Consider the following 21,500-nt stretch of genomic DNA (forward strand, 5'->3'; position numbering starts at 1 on the left):
GGTAACTTACATACAGGCAGGATAGAGTGGATGATGATCTGGAGGCGTTTGCAGCTGCACTACATGCTGCCATAAGGGGTACAGGGGAATTTAAAGGACCCAAAGCTAAAAATAGAATCTGACTACTATGTTGTAGTATGTATCAGAATTTCATTTCTTTTTAAGGCCAAATGATCGATTGTATGTACACAGCATATTCTTTTAATCTGTTTTTCTGTTGTTGGACTTCTGGGCTATTTCCACCTTTTGCTATTGTGAGTAATGTTGCTATGAACACTGGTATACAAGTATCTGTTTGAATCTCTGCATTTATTTATTTATTTGGCTGTGTCGGGTCTTCGTTGCGGCATGCAGGATCTTTTTGTTGCAGCATGCGAACTCTTCATTGCGGCGCACGCAGGCTTCTCTCTAGTTGTGGTGTACGGGCCTCAGAGCTCACGGGCTCAGTACTTGCTGCACGCAGGCTCTCTAGTTGTGGTGTGCAGGCTCTGGAGTACGCTGGCTCAGTAGTTGCGGTGCATGGGCTTAGTTGCCCTGCAGCATGTGGGATCTTAGTTCCCTGACCAGGGACCAAACCCGGTCATCTGCATTGGAAGGTGGATTCTTAAGCACTGGACCACCAGGAAGTCCCTGAATCTCTGCTTTTAATTCTTGTGGATATATACTTAAGGTTGGAATTGCTGAATCACATGGTAATTCTATGTTTAACTGTTTTCCATAGTGGCTGCACTCTTACATTCCTACCAGCCGTGTACAAGGGTCCAGTTTCTTCACATTTTCTCCAGCACTTGTTATTTTCTGTTTCTTGTTTGTTTTTTTGATAATAGCCATCCTCATGGGTGTAAAGTGGTATCTAATTGTGGTTTTGATTTGCATTTCCCTAATGACTAATAATGTTGAGCATCTTTTCATGTACTTATTGACCATTTGTATATCTTCCTTGGAGACATGTCTATTCAAATCCTTTGCCCATTTTTGAATTGGGTTGTTTGTTTTTTTCTTGTTGGAGTAGATAGTTTTGAGTCAAAATACAAGGTTTCTTAGAAATGGCAAAGTGATTCCATGTATTTGAAATGGTATTTAGATTAGAAAAAGAAACAAAAATGTCCATTTCCTTGATTAGATAGCAAGGATAGATTATAGATAAGTTTATGATTGGAGTCTTACTCTGCGTTTTTTTTTTTTTGCGGTATGCGCGGGCCTCTCACTGTTGTGGCCTCTCCCATTGCGGAGCACAGGCTCCGGCACAGGCTCAGCGGCCATGGCTCACGGGCCCAGCCGCTCCGCGGCATGTGGGATCTTCCCAGACTGGGGCACGAACCCGTGTCCCCTGCATCGGCAGGTGGACTCTCAACCACTGCACCACCAGGGAAGCCCTTACTCTGCGTTTTAATTAAATGTTTGCATTAAAAGGAAAATATTTAGGCGTTATATGTTTATGTAACATTTTAGTGAAATTTATGTTACACTATACAGTTTTTATTTGATTTATCACCATTAGGAGCATTCTCTTATATTACCTTCCAAACAAACATTTATTCATAATTTGCTACTGTGCTCAGCTTTTTACAAGAATTTTCTCATTTAATCCTCCTCATAGTTCTTTGCAGTAAGTATCCCTGTTCTGTGGAAGTACAAAGTTGCCAAAGTCAGAAACACAGGTCTGGCTGACTTCAAAATTAATGGCCAGTAAGAGGTCAAGTTAACTAGATTACCTTGAGTAAGACACTTAACTTTCTGGGCCTCAGTTTATTAAACAAAGCAGAACAAAACAATATACAACAATACAAACTTATCTACATGTTTAGTAGAACTTTAATTTGTGATGTTCTAATTTTGCTTTAATTAAATCCTAGGGTTTAAAACATCTTCAAGTAAATAAGCGAGTTTTAACAAAAAAGAAGTACCTGGGTAAATAGAAATTGGAGTAAAGGTAAAAAAGGCAGGAAAACATCCTGTGAAATATCTAATATTGCTGTCAGCCTAGGAGGTTTGTTTCTAGAGGGAATGTAAATATAGACAGATTGTTATAAAAGAGTATCAATAAAGATGTCTGTTGTTGTGAACACTAAAAAATTCCGCTGAAATTGTTATTTATGTAGAAAGAGACTTCCTTTGGCAGAAATGTATGTTATTCTTACAGATTCTTTGCTGTTGAATGAGACTGTGAGAAACATGTCATGGCCTCACAGTTGAGTTCTGACATGGAATTGTTATTACATTTTAATACAGGTACCTCGTTTTCCATGTCTGGAAATTGAGTATAGTGCAAATGAGAGTATTCGTTGGAGCATTTTAAAATATAAAGTTCTCTGCAAATGTAAGGTGACATTCTTATTAAATATTGATTCCTTCATTTTATGTTCACATATTTCTATATCACAGTAGGATTTAGAGCTTTTTAATTTAATAGGGAAGTGCATAAAGTATTCTTTGTTCTATGGTACATATAATACATTATTGTTGATCAAAATTTTTTGTTTCCCTTATTTTTAAAAAATGTGCTCTTCCTGGGGTTAGTCTCAGCTTTTTGTAAAGTTAGGTTTAGTCAACCGCTGCTTTTGCTATACATTCCCATGTTACAGCTTTATGAGCAAAGCAAACAGACTTAGCAATGAATGAATTAGACAGTTAGCAAATTACAAATGAGGATATGGTTGTAGGTTTACATAGGCCATTTAGATTTGTTCTCTTGTATGGTTAGATTAACTCAACCTAATATCAGCTTTTGAATGGTTGGGTATCGTTAAAAAAGAATTTTATATTGTATATATCACATATAGATATGGCATATAGCACATAAAGAAGACTACATGAAACAGATATGTACACTTTAAAGAATAATTTTAAAAAGTGAGCCATATCAGGCCAAAAAGAACATTTACATCACCCCAGAAGTCCCCGATGTGCCCTTCTTTGATCACACAGCTTGTTGTGTGTTGGTTTGTTATGATTTCATACCTACTTGTTTATGGCTTAAGTGAAGTTGTTTTGATCTAAGGGTGAATTTGTTTACATTGGGGAGGCTGTGTCAAGATGATATCATCAAAGTTGTTGTGCTACTAAGTGCTTGTTGATGTGAACATATGGAGGAGTGACTATGTTGTAATGAACATTTAAACTTTAAATACCAAGAACTTGTGAGGACTTACTGAGAGTGTTCAGTCTGGGCAAGGCTACTCTTCGCTGATCTAAAATAACTCTCCAGAGACCTGCTGTGGCAAGGTTACTCTTTGCCAGCAGTGATGAAAACAGTGCAGCGGTCTTGTGAAGGAGATCATCTTGTCAGCCAGCACTGGTGCCTTCATTCCACTAGCATCCAGCTCTAGCAACAAGGGACTTCAGTTTGCTCTGGCAGCTCTTGGTTGGCTAAGCTGACTGTTCGGAAAACCAACTGATAGAAAAGGTACACCTCAACTCAATTTGGGCTTTATTTCTTTCATCTCCCCTTTGCCTGGAACAATAGTGTAATCATTTGAATCAACCACCCAAAGCAATCTACCATTGCTTTAGAGTATATTTCTTTATTGGCTTATTAAGAGACATTATCCTGTATGCTGTTGGCTTGTGACATATTATTATATAATTCCCGCAATTAACCTGTGTTAAATAAGTCATTGGCAAAGACAATCTCAGTCTCTGAGCATAATTTGATAAAACAATTTATCTCTTCAGGAGATAAATTATCTTCCAGAATTTTGGTTATAATCATGGTTATGTGTATCACTAAACACTTTGTTTTGAACTTTATATAGATGAAATCTGACCATGTATATATTTTTATGATATGCTTCTCCACTGAACATTATATTTATGAGACTTACAGTGTGTTATTTGTAAAGCATTTGGGGGGAGGATGTAAATTTTCCAAAATTAATTTAGTAACTCCTTTTTTAAAAAATATATTTTATTTTGCAGTAAAATGTGTAAAAAAATAAAGCTACTCATTAATGACTATAACGTGGATCCCTGTTTATTCAATTATCCACATTAGGAATTAGGACATGTTTATCCATTTAACTGTTGATAGACATTTGGGTTGTTGCTAGTTTTGGTTATTACAAGCAGTGTTGCTATGAACATTCCTGTTCATATCTCAGAATATGTTTGAATTTTTCTACAGTATGATTGCAGGGTTAAAGGTATTCATGTCTACAATTTATCAAGATAATGTCAAACTTTTCTAAAGTGATCGAATCAATTTACACTTCCAACATCAAGTGTGAGAGTTCCCATTGCTTCACATCTTTGCCAATATGTGGTGTTGTTGGACTTTTAATTTTACCAGTGTGTAAGGCAACCCTGTCACCTCAGAGCACAGGTGAAAATCCGTTAACTCTAGAGAAGAGGAAAAGAAAAAGAAATCCTCAACCTCTGGGGGAGGGGCAGAAGCTGAGCTCTTCAGAAGTCTACATCTGAGGAGAGACAGGGCCACTGAGAAAGCTCCATGCACAAGACCCAGTGACACAAGGTCACTGTTGAAAATTGTGGCTATCCCAGGACAACAGAGAACCCATTGCTACCAGTCTAGCATGCACCAAATAACAAGTACTCAGAGGAAAAATGACATATTACACACAAAGGAACAAAGGTAAGAGTTACAGCAAACTTTTCAGAAACGATGAAAGCCAATTTCTGTTGCTCTTCCTTCATTCCCGAATTTCCAAGTTTCCCTCCAGTATTTTTTTTTTCCATCTGAAGAACTTTATATAGTTTTTTGGAGTGGGTCTGTGAGCAAATAATTCTCCTAGAATATCATGTTTTGACACTACAGATCTTACTTAAATCCTGTAAAGAATGTTGGTTTTTTTTCTTTAGCAGGCAGTTGGCCTAGTTAGGTTCAGGCTGCAAATTCCAACCCACCTTTTATGGGTTGTAGTTCCAATGTCAGTTCAGTTTTCTTAGCCTTTTCAGTACTATCCATATTTGACCCTTTTGTGCCCCACACAGTGGCCAGTCTTGAACCTTGGTGGTGGTCTACCCCATATTTTAGTTCATAGATCCTTTGCTATGCTGCTTAGGGTAAGATCTACATGTGTACCTTGGAGGTGAGCTCAGGAGATCATACTGAACCTTATGGTTTCACTTTATTGAGCTCCCCTTCTTTGTGATATCCCCAACACTTACTTGCTCCCAAGGACCCTGCTTCTCGTGATTCAAACCTGAAATTTTCCTTTCCCTACCCTGTCATATAATTCAACTACATCAGCCTCCTGGGTCTAGTGAACAGAGGATAGAAAAATAGAAGAGCTGCCCCAGTGCTCTTGGAGCACAGTTCCTCTGGTTAGAAAAGAATTTTTCCCTTCTTCTGATTTTACATGACTTCCCAGCTGCTGGTTCCTCTGTAGGAGTGCTTTGTTGCTGGGATGGGAGAAAACAAAAAGAGACACACAACACACACACACACACACACACACACACACACACACATGCAAATCCAGGGAATTTCTCCCACTCTCTCTTACTCATGTAAGTCCCTTTTCCCACTCATCAAACCAGAAATAAATGGCTCTTCTTGGAGATTTTTATGTCTGCATCCAGAGCACATGTTTAGTGTCAGGCTAAGTTTGAATTCTGGCATGGAGAGACCAGAGGAAGAAATTTGGAAGCTCACTTCCATTTCAGCGCTACCTTGAGATCTATTTCCTTTTCCATTCTGCCTGCTGACATTTACTTTTCAGAGTCCTTAGATAGATATTCTATCCAGGGCTATAGATATTCCATCCAGGGCTTTCAGTTGCATTCAGTGGGACAGACAGGAAGGAGTGTGCTCATTTCATCTTAACTGGAGCTAGAACCTCTATAATCACTTTTTAAATACTTTTTGTTGTGAAAAATTTGAAACATATATGAAATTATGAAAAATGTCTTAATATACAATACAAAATCCCCATGTACCCATTACCCAGCTTCATTAATTATCAACATTTGGCCAATCCTTCATCTGTAACTTCCCACTCCCACTGTCACTTGACTTCTAAATGCGAAACTCTGACATCATTACATTTCATGTGGTTAATTTCTATAATTTTTGTGTGTATTTGAAAGGAGTGTGTAATATACAGCTGTTCAGTGTTCTGTTATATATGTGTCCATTACATTAAGTTGTTGATCATGGTGATAAAAATATATCCTTTCTGGTTTTTAAAATATTCCTTCTGATGCATTTTTTCTTATCCTGCACAATCCTTCAATCCACAAAGATTGAAGTTCTGTAAGGTAATAATGTGTAGTTGTGTTATTCAAGTCTAATATATTGTGTTCCAGGGCATTGAAAATTTTTTTTTTTGTGGCCTTGAATTTTTTGTTTAATTATTTTAAGCTCTTCTAGAAATTAACAATTAAGAACTTTAGGGCTACATATGATGAAGATATTATTCCCATGATGTATTGTTATCATGTCAGTACATTACATATTTGAGTTCTAGCTTGAAAACCTTAAAGGTTTGAGAAGTGCATTTTTAGTTTTGACAGTAGCCATTCTAATGGGTGTGAAGTGGTATATCGCTGTGGTTTTGATTTGCATTTCCCTAATGATTAATGATGTTGAGTATCTTTTCATGTACTTATTGGCCATTTGTGTGTCTTCTTTGGAGAAATGTCTATTCAAGTCCTTAGCCCATTTTTAAATTGGATTATTTGTTTTTTGTTGTTCAGATGTAGGAGTTCTTTATATAGTCTGGATATTAATCCTTAATAGACATATGCTTTGCAAATATTTTCTCCTGTTCTGTGGGTTGTATTTTCATTCTCTTGATACTGTAATTTCATGCACAGAAGTTTTTATTTTGATGAAGTCAGTTTATTCTTTCTTTTGTTACCTGTGCTTTTGATGTTCAGTCCAAGAAGCCATTGCCAAATTCAGTGTTATAAAGATTTTCCCGTGTTTTCTTCTAAGAGTTTTATAGTTTTAGATCTTATGCTTACGTCTGTGGTCAATTTTGAATTAATTTTTGCATAGGGTGTAAGCTAAGGGTCCAGCTTAATTCTTTTGCATGTGGACATGCAGTTTTCTCCACACCATTTGTTGAAAAGAGGTATTCTCTTTGTTAACAGTCTTGACACCCTTGCTGAAAATCAATTGACCATATATGTGAAGATTTACTTCTGAGCTCTCTATATTTTATGTCATTGGTATATGTCTGTCTTTATGTCATACCACACTGCTTTGATTGCTGTAGCTTTGTAGTAAGTTTTGAAATCAGGAAGTGAGAGTCCTCCACCTTGTTCATCTTTTTTTCGAGATTGTTTAGGCTATTTGTGGTCCCTTGAGATTCCACATGAATTTTGTAAAAGAGTTTACTTTTTTTAAGAGTTATTTTATGTTTACAGCAAAACTGAGGAGAAGGTAGAGATTTCCCATATACCTTCTGCCCTTATGCATGGTTTTCATGTAGTTATTTTCCCTTTCTTGTTCTGCATTTCTTTTGGAGAAAATATTGGGAGATAGGAATGAGACGTCTGTAATGTCTTCAGCTACGCCTGTTTGTTTTCTTGAAATCATATACATCCTAGCAAACCCTAACCTAACACTTTCTACTTTGATTTGATGATAAAGATTAAGTTTTGTATTCTGTGAGAGTTAACATTTAGAATATTCCAAATGAATAATCAAATATTGGTTAGCAGCATATTACTGGATTATCCTATAATAAGAATTGTTTAAACAGAAACATTTTAAATGAAATTTTATGTTATATACTAAGATTTTGTGACTGCTGGTGTTGCCAAAAAATATGGCAAAGTGACCATAAAATTTTTGAGGCATAGTTAGGGCTTGAAATTGAAATGTATCTTAATTTTGGATAAACCAAAGATGTTTAGGCGAGGTGGCGAGTAAAAAATGGTTTTCCACAGTGCTTCTTCTAGACTGCTCTTCTTCCTCTTCAATTCTACACACCCTGATCTTTGCTTTGTGCAGTTAGTACTTTCTTGGCACTGTTTTCTTTTGGAGCAGTGCTTAAACTGTCCTTATTGATAGCTGATTTTTTTTTCACCCTGTAGTTTTCTAATGGTTCTTAAGTACATTAAAAGTATTTATTAACCATTAAAACTCCATGGCTACCTAATTTCCAAAGGTTGAATCGAAAGTTGGAGATGTAGTTTTTTTTTTATATAAATTTATTTATTTTATTATTTATTTAGGCTGTGTTGGGTCTTTTGTTGCTGTGCACGGGCTTTCTCTAGTTGTGGTGAGCAGGGGCTACTCTTCGTTGCAGTGCACAGGCTTCTCATTGCGATGGCTTCTCTTGTTGCGGAGCATGGGCTCTAGGCACATGGGCTTCAGTAGCTGTGGCACACGGGCTCTAGAGCACAGGCTCAGTAGTTGTGGTGTATGGGCTTAGCTGCTCCGCAGCATGTGGGATCTTCCCAGACCAGGGCTTGAACCCGTGTCCCCTGCATTGGCAGGCGGATTCTTAACCACTGCGCCACCAGGGAAGCCCTGGAGATGTAGTTTTATGGAAATTTTAAATATTGAAAAAAGCTTACTTATCTCAACACATTAGCACATCCTAGTGGTCTTAGAAAATTTATATTGGTTATCATTACTTGTGTAGTTTCCTGGATGGTTTGTTTGCTTTTGTTTTAAATAGACTTTCTTAGGTTGATTTGTTCTTCTGTGCAGTTGTTCAAGGAAGGGAAACTGCTACTCTTCCATTCTTCCTTCATCAGACATGAGTTTCAGGTTTTATTATTGCAATAAAAAGGCTCTATGGAGATGGCTTCACAGGTGAATTCTATCAAACATTTAGAGAAGAGCTAACACCTATCCTTCTCCAACTCTTCCAAAATATAGCAGAGGGCAGAACACTCCCAAACTCATTCTGCAAGGCTACCATCACCCTGTTACCAAAACCAAAGATGTCACAAAAAAAGAAAACTACTGGCCAATATTACTGATGAATGTAGATGCAAAAATCCTCAACAAAATACTAGCAAACAGGGCTTCCCTGGTGGCACAGTGGTTGAGAGTCTGCCTGCCGATGCAGGGGACACGGATTCGTGCCCCGATCTGGGAAGATCCCACATGCCATGGAGCGGCTGGGCCCGTGAGCCATGGCCGCTGAGCCTGCGCGTCCGGAGCCTGTGCTCCGCAACGGGAGAGGCCACAACAGTGAGAGGCCCGTGTACCGCAAAAACAAACAAACAAAAAACTAGCAAACAGAATTCAGCAGCACATTAAAGGTATCATACACCATGATCAAGTGGGATTTATCCCAGGAATGCAAGGATTCTTCAATATACACAAATCAATCAATGTGATACACCATATTAACAAACTGAAGGATAAAAACCATATGATCAACTCAATAGATGCAGAAAAAGCTTTCAGACACCCATTAATGATAAAAACCCTCCAGAGAGTAGGCATAGAGGAAACTTACCTCAACATAATAAAGGCCATATATGACCAACCCATAGCCAGTATCATTCTCCATGGTGAAAAACTGAAACCATTTTGACTAAGATCAGGAACAAGACAAGGTTGCCCACTCCCACTACTATTATTCAACATAGTTGTGGAAGTTTTAGCCACAGCAGTCATTGAAGAGAAAGAAATAAAAGGAATCCAAATCGGAAAAGAAGAAGTAAATCTGTCACTGTTGCAGATGACATGATACTATATATAGAGAATCCTACAGTTGCTACCAGAAAACTACTAGAGCTAATCAATGAATTTGGTAAAATAGCAAGGTACAAAATTAATGCATAGAAATCTCTTGCATTCCTATACACTAATGATGAAAGTCTGAAAGAGAAATTAAGGATACACTCCCATTTAACATTGCAACAAAAAGAATAAAATACCTAGGAATAAACCTAAGGAGACAAAAGACCTTTATGCAGAAAACTATAAGACACTGATGAAAGAAATTAAAGGTGATACAAACAGATGGAGAGATATACCGTGTCCTTGGATTGGAAGAATCAACATTGTGAAAATGACTATACTACCCAAAGTGATCTACAGATTCAGTGCAATCTCTATCAAGCTACCAATGACATTCTTCATAGAACTAGAACAAAAAAATTTTACAATTGTATGGAAACACAAAAGACCCCAAGTAGCCAAAACAATCTTGAGAAAGAAAAACGGAGCTGGAGGAATCAGGCTCCCTGACTTCAGACTATACTACAAAGCTACAGTAATCAAGACAGTATGGTACTGGCACAGAAACAGAAATATAGATCAATGGAACAGGATAGAAAACCCAGAGATAAACCCATGCACATATGGTCACCTTATCTTTGACAAAGGAGCCAAGAATATACAATGGAGAAAAGACAGCCTCTTCAATAAGTGGTGCTGGGAAAACTGGACAGCTACATGTAAAAGAATGAAATTAGAACACTTCCTAACACCATACACAAAAATAAACTCAAAATAGATTAAAGACCTAAATGTAGGGCCAGACGCTATAAACCTCTTAGAGGAAAACATAGGCAGAACACTCTTTGACATAAATCACAGCAAGATCCTTTTTGACCCACCTCCTAGAGAAATGGAAATAAAACCAGAAGAAATGGGACCTAATGAAACTTAAAAACTTCTGCACAGCAAAGGAAACCATAGACAACACAAAAAGACACCCTCAGGATGCGAGAAAATATTTGCAAACAAAGCAACTGACAAAGGATTAATCTCTAAAATATACAAGCAGCTCATTTTGCTCAATATCAAAAAAACAAACAACCCAATCCAAAATTGGGAGGAAGATCTAAATAGACATTTCTCCAAAGAAGATATACAGATTGCCAACAAATACATGAAAGGATGCTAACATCATTAATCATTAGAGAAATGCAAATCAAAACCACAATGAGGTATCACCTCACACTTATCCTTCTCGAACTCCTCCAAAATATAGCAGAGGGCGGAACACTCCCAAACTCATGGCCACAGAATGGCCATCATCAAAAAATCTGCAAACAATAAATGCTGGAGAGGATGTGGAGAAAAGGGTACCCTCTTGCAATGTTGGTGGGAATGTAAACTGATACAGCCACTATGGAGAACAGTATGGAGGTTCCTTAAAAAACTAAAAATAGAGCAATCCCACTACTGGGCATATACTCTGAGAAAACCACAATTCAAAAAGAGACATGTACCACAATGTTCATTGCAGCTCTATTTACAATAGCCAGGAGATGGAAGCAACCTAAATGTCTATCAACAGATGAATGGATAAAGAAGATGTGGCACATATATACAATGGAATATTACTCGGCCATAAAAAGAAATGAAATTGAGTTATTTGTAGTGAAATGGATGGACCTAGAGTCTAACATACAGAGTGAAGTAAGGCAGAAATAGAAAAACAAATACTAACACATATAAATGGAACCTAAAAAAAAAAGTGGTTCTGATGAACCTAGGGGCAGGACAGGTATAAAGGCGCAGATGTAGAGAATGGCCTTGAGGACACGGGGAAGTGGAAGGGTAAGCTGGGATGAAGTAAAAGAGCAGCGCTGACATATATACACTACCAAATGTAAAATAGCTAGTGGGAAGCAGCTGCAGAGCACAGGGAGATCAGCTCGGTGCTTTGTGACCACATAGAGAGGTGGGATAGGGAGGGTGGGAGGGAGGGGATATGTGGATATATGTATACATATAACTGATTCACTTTGTTATACAGCAGAAACACAACATTGTAAAGTAAATATACTCCAATGAAGATGTTTAAAAAAAAAAAGGCTCTATGATATGTGTGTGCATCCGGGTGTGTATGTATTTTGAAAAAATGAACTTCGGAGGTTCTTAGCTGGATGAAGGAATGTTTCACAGAGTTTCAGGAAGTTGAGTACTATGGGATATTGACCTGCTTTTCCATAGCATCTTCATTTAGCAAGAATATGTACAAAAGTTCTGTGTCAAACCTAACATTTCTGTGAGAAGATTCTTGTGCCTACAGTTAACTGGTTTTTTTTTTTTTTTCCTGTTAGAGACTTCTGTGACTTAAAATTAACTTTACATTCCCCAGATCATTAAAATAGCTCTTTCTCTGCTGTTGAAAAATACTCACTTCTCAGAACAGAGTGAGCTGAAGTGTGAGCTTTCCTTATTTATGCCGTCAGTAATGTCACTTTGAGGTATGAAAATGCATCTTTTCTAGACGTGAACATTAATCTTTACTGTATTTTGGCAGTCATCCTGGTGTCATTGCAGAACTTTCAGTCTGATTCATTTCATCTAAAAGAAATGTATAGAGATGTTTTAAAAATTATTTGGCATAATTGAAATCTAATATATTATTGCATTTTTAGAAGTGTCATAGTTGTGCGGTAAAGATTATATTTCTGGTACCTTATCCCATTCCTCAGGTAAAATAACAAAGGCTTCTAAGATAATGCATTCAAAGTCTTTTGTAAAGAATGCTTAGCTTTTTCCTACCCTAAGTAAATCTTCCTTGGATCCTTTCTTATGCCCTTTCCACTTACCCACCTAATATAATTTTTCCTTTCTTTGACTCTATGTTACTGTGTTCTTATAGCTCTTACCTTTTTTCCTGCTTTGCATTATGGTTATTTGAATAGTTGTTTTATGTCCACTACCAAATTATAAGGTGTTCTTGGGCACATTATGTCTTGTTCATCTTTGTGCCTCTTGCAGTACCCTCACAGTACCTTGCTCAATAAATAGCTAATGACTTAAATGAAATAATGACAATTGGACATTTTGGATTATATGAAATTTTCTTAAGCCAGTGAGGCTAATGTAGGATGTTATGTCATTAATAACCATTCAGGATGACTTTCTTCCAAAAGTACAAAACACCTTTACATTTTGTTTTTCTGAAATGGACTCTTAAAGCCAGAAAAGATTTAGGAATAACCACCTGTGCCGTGCATCTCCCTGCATTATTAGAGAAGATAAGGTTTTTACTGGTCACATAACAGGATGGTAGTAGAGGTAGAAAGAGGCCCTAAGTTTTCTATATGAACTCTAGTGTAATTGAACATTAATGGTACAGAATGTTACCATTCTGTACCAATAATGGTACAGAATGTTAATTCTACAGGAAATCAGAGGAAGAAATAAAGAGTGGTGATTATTTTACATAGCTTTTATGGACAACGTGGGATTTCATTTGCATCTAAAGAGGGCCTCGGGCTTCCCTGGTGGCGCTGTGGTTGGGAATCTGCCTGCCAATGCAGGGGACACGAGTTTGAGCCCTGGTCTGGGAAGATCCCACATGTCATGGAGCAACTAAGCCCGTGTGCCGCAACTACTGAGCCCATGTGCCACAACTACTGGACCTTGCGTGCCTAGAGCCTGTGCTCCACAACAAGGAAGGCACCACAGTGAGAAGCTTGCGCACCGCAACAAAAGAGTGGCCCCCACTCACTGCAACTAGAGAAAGCCCATGCGCAGCAATGAAGACCCAATGCAGCCAAAAATAAATAAATAAATAAATAAATTTAAAAAATAAAGAGGGGCTGGCCAGAGGAGTAATACAGAAATAGTTTGTCATGTTAAGACATTTAGAAACAATAATAAAAGCAAGCCAGAAACTTGACTATCCTCACTTCCAGTCCAATAGCCTATTATATAGTCAATATTTTTATAATTATTAGGCATTATTCAAAATATTATATTTCTATTTAAATCTATCTAATGCCCAAAGTATTGTATTAGGCTTTGTGTATTGTATTAGTTACAGTCCTCATGTTTGTGCTTTCATGAAAACATATAAGCCCAGTTTGTTGAGCTCTGTGGGTATATAAACTATGAATATGAAATGAATTATGAAAATATTAACTACAGTAATCCTTATAGTTTGCCCAAGGAACAACTTGACTGGCTAATCTGAAGCTACTTAATTCTGCTCTCAGAAGTCCATAAATCTTAAATATAGCAATAGGAGATGCTCATTTTTTCCTTGTTATTTATTCTCCTATGTTCATTGCAACTATTGCTTTCATAGATTGCATGTACTTTGGGGATAACACACACCCTTTGCAGAGAAGAAGTATTACAAATATCAGTGAAATAAATACAATTGTTGATGTTTGCACTACTGCCTAGTGTGTATTTAGTAAGTTGTTCTAGGTTGTAGCTTTCGTAAAATAAATTACAAAAAAGTACATATGAAAAAGTGCATCCATCTTTGTTGTGAAACACTGAAGTAGCTATGTCCCTGTACTGAAGTTGAATTGGGCACACTGTAATTTTTAGTATGTGTGAAGTGTAAATTTTAGCTTGTGTGAAGATGAAACACTTGAGGGGTATTTTTGAGAACTTTGTTACTGTTTAGATTAAATAATTCTTTTCAGTAATGTGATGAATGGATAATCAATTCAAGTATTTTGAAAGTATAACTAGCCATTAGAAAGCAAAACATTAGATGGAAAAAATCTTCCCAGTCAGATCTGGTGGAGCTCAGTCAGATTGAATAAGAAGAGTATTGAAATGGTTCAGATTAAGGAAGTTATAGCCTTTTTGTTGTTTAATAAAAATAACATTCTACTCAAAAATAACATTGAATGAAATAGTGTTAATACTACATCTAGCGTAAACATACTGTTTTATATCTAAAATAATCTAGGTGAAACAAATGCCCCTCCCCGCCTTTTATTTTTTTTGCAAATAAGGAAAGATGAAGCCTGAGGACTGGGAATATTACTAGAACAAAAGAAAATAAATACAGCTTAATATTCTAATGGTCCTCAGAACACCAAAGGTGAACTCTTGAAAAGTAAACAAATATTATCAAATTCATTTACTAATCAAATATTATCAAACTCATTTACTTAGATTATTTATCTCTCATATAAATGGAAAAGATTGAGAATAACAAGTACAGGGAAAGGAATACCCTCATACACTGCTGGTGGTGTGTAAATTGGAATGTCAGTATTGAAGGGTAATTTGGCAGTATCTATCAAAGTCAAAAATGGGGGTAGGGGAGGGAAGGAATGGGAGTTTGGGATTAGCAGAGGCAAACTATTATATATAGGATGGATAAACAACAAGGTCCTACTGTATAACACAGGGAACTATATTCAATATCCTGTGACAAATCATAGTGGGAAAGAATATGAAAAAGAATATATATATATCTCTCTGAGTCACTTTGCTGTACAGAAGTAATTAATACATTGTAAATCAACTATACTTCAATAAAATTTTTTAAAAACTTAAAAATGATCACACTCTTCTAACAGTTTCATTTTTAGATATATGTCCCACAGATATACTTGAATAAAAATAAATGCATAGGGAAAAAAGCCCCTGAGCTATATTTGTAATGGCAAAGTATGGAAACAACTTACTGTATTAATTGGCGCATAGTTAAACAGTCATAGTGGAACAGTCATAGAATGAAATACTCTATAGTAGTTAAAGAAGTATGTCTGTATATCCTTTGATGGGATATACAAATATGCATCTTATTTTCCCTCTTCTTTCTTTTAGGGAGAGTGGTGGAATTTCAGATGCATGAAAAAGAATACATAGTTTCTTATGTATTTCTCTACAACAACATTTTCAACAATAAAAGTGTATTCCTGTATTATTATTGTAACAAAAATGCAAGTAGTCTTGCTTATTCCACACAAAAATCTGTATCATGTCAAGCAAAACAATATTCCCATGATTTTCCTTTATTTAGACTCTTCATTTATTCTCTTCCCCTAACTTGATTACACCCCGGGCAGAAGGAAGAGTGAGTGTGGATCCCTAGATTCAATGACTCTGGCCATACAAAGCTTTTGAGAAATTCTCACTGGGGTGTAAGTTTGAATGAAATGGCGAGGCAGAGGGACAAGATGTCACCATAGTCCAAGACCTTGGCTTTGAACCTTGGAAGTCCTTAAACTGGATCATATCAGTGCCTTGGAATTGGTTGGATTCAGAGAAGCTTCTTTAGACTGTGTAATATCATGGGAGATTAAAATTATAAACCAGATTGCAGATTGCCAATTTATTAATTTACCATAAGAACTAGAAACTCCCATCTTCTGATCAACATGTTCTCTCTTTGAAGGCAATGTAAGTAGGAAGTACAAATTACTTAGTGAGCATGGAAATAGAATAAAAGAGAGTTAAGTGTATAATTAAGATACTTAATGGCTGAGGCTCTGATGGCCTACTGAATCCAAATCTATGGTTAGTATCCAGCTGCCACTGGAATGACTAGAGGGAATTCTTGTGGGCACTCCAGATAGTGCTGATTTTATAATGTGTTTCTCAGAGAGCAAAAATTTTCCAGGTTCATGGAGTGCACTGACCGATCAGCTATGTATACTAGCTGTGACAGGTGCTGTATCAGAGTCTAGAAATACAGATATAAAGGACACTCAGTCCTTGTTTTCTCAGAATCTTAGTTCATGTAGACTAAACACTTTGAAACCTTGAAGTTTTAGTTAACTGAGGTCTGAGTTTTGTTGATAGCCAAATTTAGGTAGATCTCAGAAATTTATTTTGGCCTCAGTATTAACAGATGTTGCTTTTAACAATAGTGCTGGGTAACAGTCAGAAATAGTACAAAAGAGGTTTATGTAGACCAGTGTCAGGAGTGGAAGAGCCAAGCAGTTGTTCTATGAATGTGCAGTTGCCAGAGATCATAAATACCAGAGGCATAATAACATAGAAAGTGCAAGCAGATAAGTCAGGCTCAGGATAAGGTCTGGAATTCTAATAGTTTGGTAAGTTGAATCAGGATGTGCCAGTAATCAGAGTATCAGGATATGAATTTGATTTAAGTAACGCTTATCTTACTAGGGAAATTTACCATGGTATGGGTTGATTTCTGAGACATTATTGGGCCTGAGCCCACTAATAGGGCTGGCAAGTTACAGCTCTTGGCTGAGGAGGATGAAACATCAACCTGGGTCTGCCTTTATTTTTCTTTAAATGAAAGAGTTTGAGTAAAACTCTACCCCCGGAGTAATCTTTAAATTTTATTTGCATCATCTAAATTTTTTTATAAATTAAAAAGGTACACATATTTTACATTATTTTAATTGGCATGCACATATTACCTTGTATTCTGTCTTTAAACTTCACTCAAGATGCTTGCATGAAATACTGTCTGTTGTCTGGAAAAATACATAAGCATAGTTTTAAAACTGAAATAGTATTTCATAAAAATCTATCTTGAAAAAGCCTTTGACAATATTCAACACCCATTTATGGTAAAAACCTTCCAGAAAGTAGGCATGGGGGAACTTACCTCAATATAATGAATGCCATATATGACAAACGCACAGCCAACATCATCCTCAATTGTGAAAAACTGAAACCATTTCCACTAAGATCAGGAACAAGACAAGGTTGCACACTCTCACCACTATTATTCAACATAGTTTTGGAAGTTTTAGCCACAGCAATCAGAGAAGAAAAAGAAATAAACGGAATACAAATCAGAAAAGAAGTAAAACTGTCACTGTTTACACATGACATGATACTATACATAGAGAATCCTAAAGACGCTACCAGAAAACTACTAGAGCTAATCAATGAATTTGGTAAAGTAGCAGGATATAAAATTAGTGCACAAAAATCTCTTGTATTCCTATACACTAATGATGAAAAATCTGAAATGGAAATTAAGGAAACACTCCCATTACCATTGCAACAAAAAGAATAAAATACCTAAGAATAAACCTACCTAAGGAGACAAAACACCTATATGCAGAAAGCTATAAGACACTGATGAAAGAAATTAAAGATGATACAAACAGATGGAGAGATATACCATATTCTTGGACTGGAAGAATAAACATTGTGAAAATGACTATACTACCCAAAGCAATCTACAGATACAGTGCAATCCCTATCAAACTATCAATGGCATTTTTCACAGAACTAGAACAAAAAATTTCACAATTTGTATGGAAACAAAAGACCCCGAATAGCCAGGGCAATCTTGAGAAAGAACAACGGAGCTGGAGGAATCAGGCTCCCTGACTTCAGACTATACTACAAAGCTACAGTAATCAAGACAGTATGGTACTGGCACAGAAACAGAAATATAGATCAATGGAACAGGATAGAGAGCCCAGAGATAAGCCCACACACATATGGTCACCTTATCTTTGTTAAAGGAGGCAAGAATATACAATGAAGAAAAGACAGCCTTTTCAATAAGTGGTGCTGGGAAAACTGGACAGCTACATGTAAAAGAATGAAATTAGAACACTCCCTAACACCATACACAAAAATAAACTCAAAATGGATTAGAGACTTAAATGTAAGACTGGACACTATAAAATTCTTAGAGGAAAACATAGGCAGAACACTGACTTAATCACAGAAAGATCTCTTTTGTTCCACCTCCTAGAGTAACGGAAATAAAACCAAAAATAAACAAATGGGACCTAATGAAACTTAACAGCCTTTGCAAAGCAAAGGAAACTACAAACAAGACAAAAAGGCAACCCTCAGAATGGGAGAAAATATTTGCAAACAAATCAATGGACAAAGGATTAATCTTCAAAATATATAAACAGCTCATGCAGCTCAATATTAAAAACACAGACAACCCAATCCAAAAATGGGGAGAAGACCTAAATAGACATTTCTCCAAAGAAGACATACAGATGGCCAAGAAGCACATGAAAAGCTGTTCAACATCACTAATTATTAGAGAAATGCAAATCAAAACTACAATGTGGTGTCACCTCATACCAGTTAGAATGGGCATCATCAGAAAATCTACAAACAACAAATGCTGGAGAGGGTGTGGAGAAAAGGGAACCCTCTTGCACTGTTGGTGGGAATGTAAATTGATAACAGCCACTATGGAGCACAGTATGGAGGTTCCTTAAAAAACTAAAAATAGAACTACCATATGACCCAGCAGTCCCACTACTGGGCATATACCCAGAGAAAACCATAACTCAAAAAGACACATGCACTCCAACATTCATTGCAGCACTATTTACAATAGCCAGGTCATGGAAGCAACCTAAATGCCCATCGACAGACGAATGGATAAAGAAGATTTGGTACATATATACAATGGAATATTACTCAGCCATAAAAAGGAACGAAATTGGGTCATTTGTAGAGACGTGGATGAATCTAGAGACTGTCATACAGAGTGAAGTAAGTCAGAAAGAGGAAAACAAATACTGTATGCTAACACATATATATGGAATCTTAAAAAAAAAGTGGTTATGAAGAACCTAGGGGCAGGACAGGAATAAAGATGCAGATGTAGAGAATGGACTTGAGGACATGGGGAGAGGGAAGGGTAAGCTGGGATGAAGTGGGAGAGTGGCATGGACTTGTATATACTACCAAATGTAAAATAGATAGCTAGTGGGAAGCAGCCGCATAGCACAGGGAGATCAGCTCCGTGCTTTGTGACCACCTAGAGGAGCGGGATAGGGAGGGTGGGAGGGAGACTCAAGAGGGAGGAGATATGGGGATATATGTATATATATAGCTGATTCACTTTGTTATAAAGCAGAAGCTAACACACCATTGTAAAGCAATTATAGTCCAATAAAGATGTTAAAAAAAATCTCCCTGTCTCATATCTCACCCACCTCCCACCCCCACCGGCACTATTGCTATTACTGTTTTGTGTGTCCTTCCAGAATTAATTAATAAGAACATACAAATACACATTCTTGTTTCCCTTTTTTTTACACGAAAGGTATCATACTATATATGTTGTCCCACACCTTGCTTTATTAAGATAACAGTATGTCTTGAAAATCTTTCCAAATCTATACATAGTTTTTTCATTTTCTTTTTATTGCTATGTGATATTGCCTTGTATATATTGATATTTATCGTAGTGTAACCAGTTCTCTCTTGGTGATCACTGGGGTGGTTTTTAGTCTTTTGCTGTTTGTTACAAACCATGTTGCAATGAATGTTTGTGTGTGTAGTTTCAAAGGTGTGCAAGTATATCAATAGCGTATTATATCAGAAGTGGAATTGCTAGGTCAATATATGCAGTTTATATAGGTGATTTTGATGGATATTACCAAATTGCCCTCTGTAGATTGTACCAATTTACACATTCCTCAGCAGTGCCATTTCTACAGCATTGCCAACTAGTATGTTTTAAAACTTTTGGATTTTGCCAGCTTAATGAGTGAAAAACAGTGTGTCAATATAGTTTTAATTTGCATTGTCTTATTATGTGTGATATTAAGTATCTTTTCATAGATTATAGAGCCATGTTTACTTCTGTTTTTCAACTGTCTTTTTATATCTTTAGCCCAACTTTCTGTTATTTTGTGAAATAATATTTTAATACTTTTTAATGGTTATCATTTTTAATATTTATATTACATTGTATTCTGTCATAACCTTGTGTATCTTTCTGTAATTGGACACTTGATCTCCTTTTGAAGTGCGGCTATTATATTTATTTTTCTGGGAACAGTTTTGGAGAGGTTTCCCCCCCTTATGTTATTTATTTGGGAAGCAAGAATTTTGGGATCTATTGTAGGTTTTTGTACTAATTATCTATAAGTAAACTACATAACTTATCTAGATTTTAGTTGCTTCACCTGGAAAATAATGATGTTGAATTAAGTGATTTTCTGGTTCTGTGGCCCTTTGAAAGTTACCAAAAGCAATACATTAAGCATGATAGTTTAAAAATAATAGATATAGAAACACAGCAGTGATATAGTGTTACAGGTTTTTTGTTTTTTTTTAAAAAAAACAACTTGTTCTGTTTCTTGTTGGGTAGATAATGCTTTTCTTTGGTAACAAGATTATCTTTTACTTGCTTCTCTTGACATTTCTTGATTAGAAATACGTCTTCATCTTTTTTCAGTTGCAATTAAAAGCTATTTTTTAGAGGCATGCCTTTTTTTGGGAGAAGGATAGGGACTGTTAGGAAAGAGAAAAATGCACTGGTTTTGATTTAATTTAATCCATGTCATAAATGTGCATGTTAATCTTCATTACTGCATAACTGCTGCCAGTTGGCCTATTCAGTTTTCCAGACTCAGTTGGAAAGCTGATCTCCTTAAATCTGTTTAAACGGTCTCTCATCAAAAATTAACACATTCGACTAGTTACACTATTTCTTCAGTACAAAGCTGAGAATTAAATTATAATAGAGCCTGTTCTCAGTGGGATAATTTTTTTCCTCAGTTTATTTGACATCTATTGGAAATTACACTAGAGAAGATGACTAGATATGTATTGATGTGTACTTTGGGGAATGAGATTAAAACCAGTGGTGAAATGAGATGTAGACAGTAACATTTGAATTACAACATCAGATGTAAGTGGAATGTTAGTATAACTCAGAACCTCCAAAGTTTAAAATTCTCTGGAGCCATAGCATACGGATATGGATTCCCAAAGCTAATAAATCTTGAATATATCATATGGTCTTAGTCCCTCCCCCCGAATTGAAATAGATTAAATTTTGCCATACCTTTTTTCACCAGAGGTATGAGAACATTAAAGAAATAAAAGAAACCCTAAAGCTCCTGTAGGCAGTTCTCTCATCAATGGGTATACTCTTCTCTGAGGAGGAGAGATGAACTTCCTTTGTGCATAACTGTTTAGT

At 36.4% G+C, this 21,500-nt stretch overlaps 1 protein-coding gene across 2 annotated transcripts in view; it reads left to right on the plus strand.

Moving 5' to 3' along the window:
- MICU1 (mitochondrial calcium uptake 1) overlaps positions 1 to 21,500 on the plus strand; it is a 200,081-nt gene that overhangs the window by 12,381 nt on the left and 166,200 nt on the right. The window lies entirely within an intron of this gene.

This window comes from Aethalodelphis obliquidens, unplaced genomic scaffold, assembly GCF_003676395.1.
Source record: "Aethalodelphis obliquidens isolate GAN/ISIS:26980383/991018 unplaced genomic scaffold, ASM367639v1 scaffold37, whole genome shotgun sequence".
NCBI classification, from domain to species: Eukaryota; Metazoa; Chordata; class Mammalia; order Artiodactyla; family Delphinidae; genus Aethalodelphis; species Aethalodelphis obliquidens.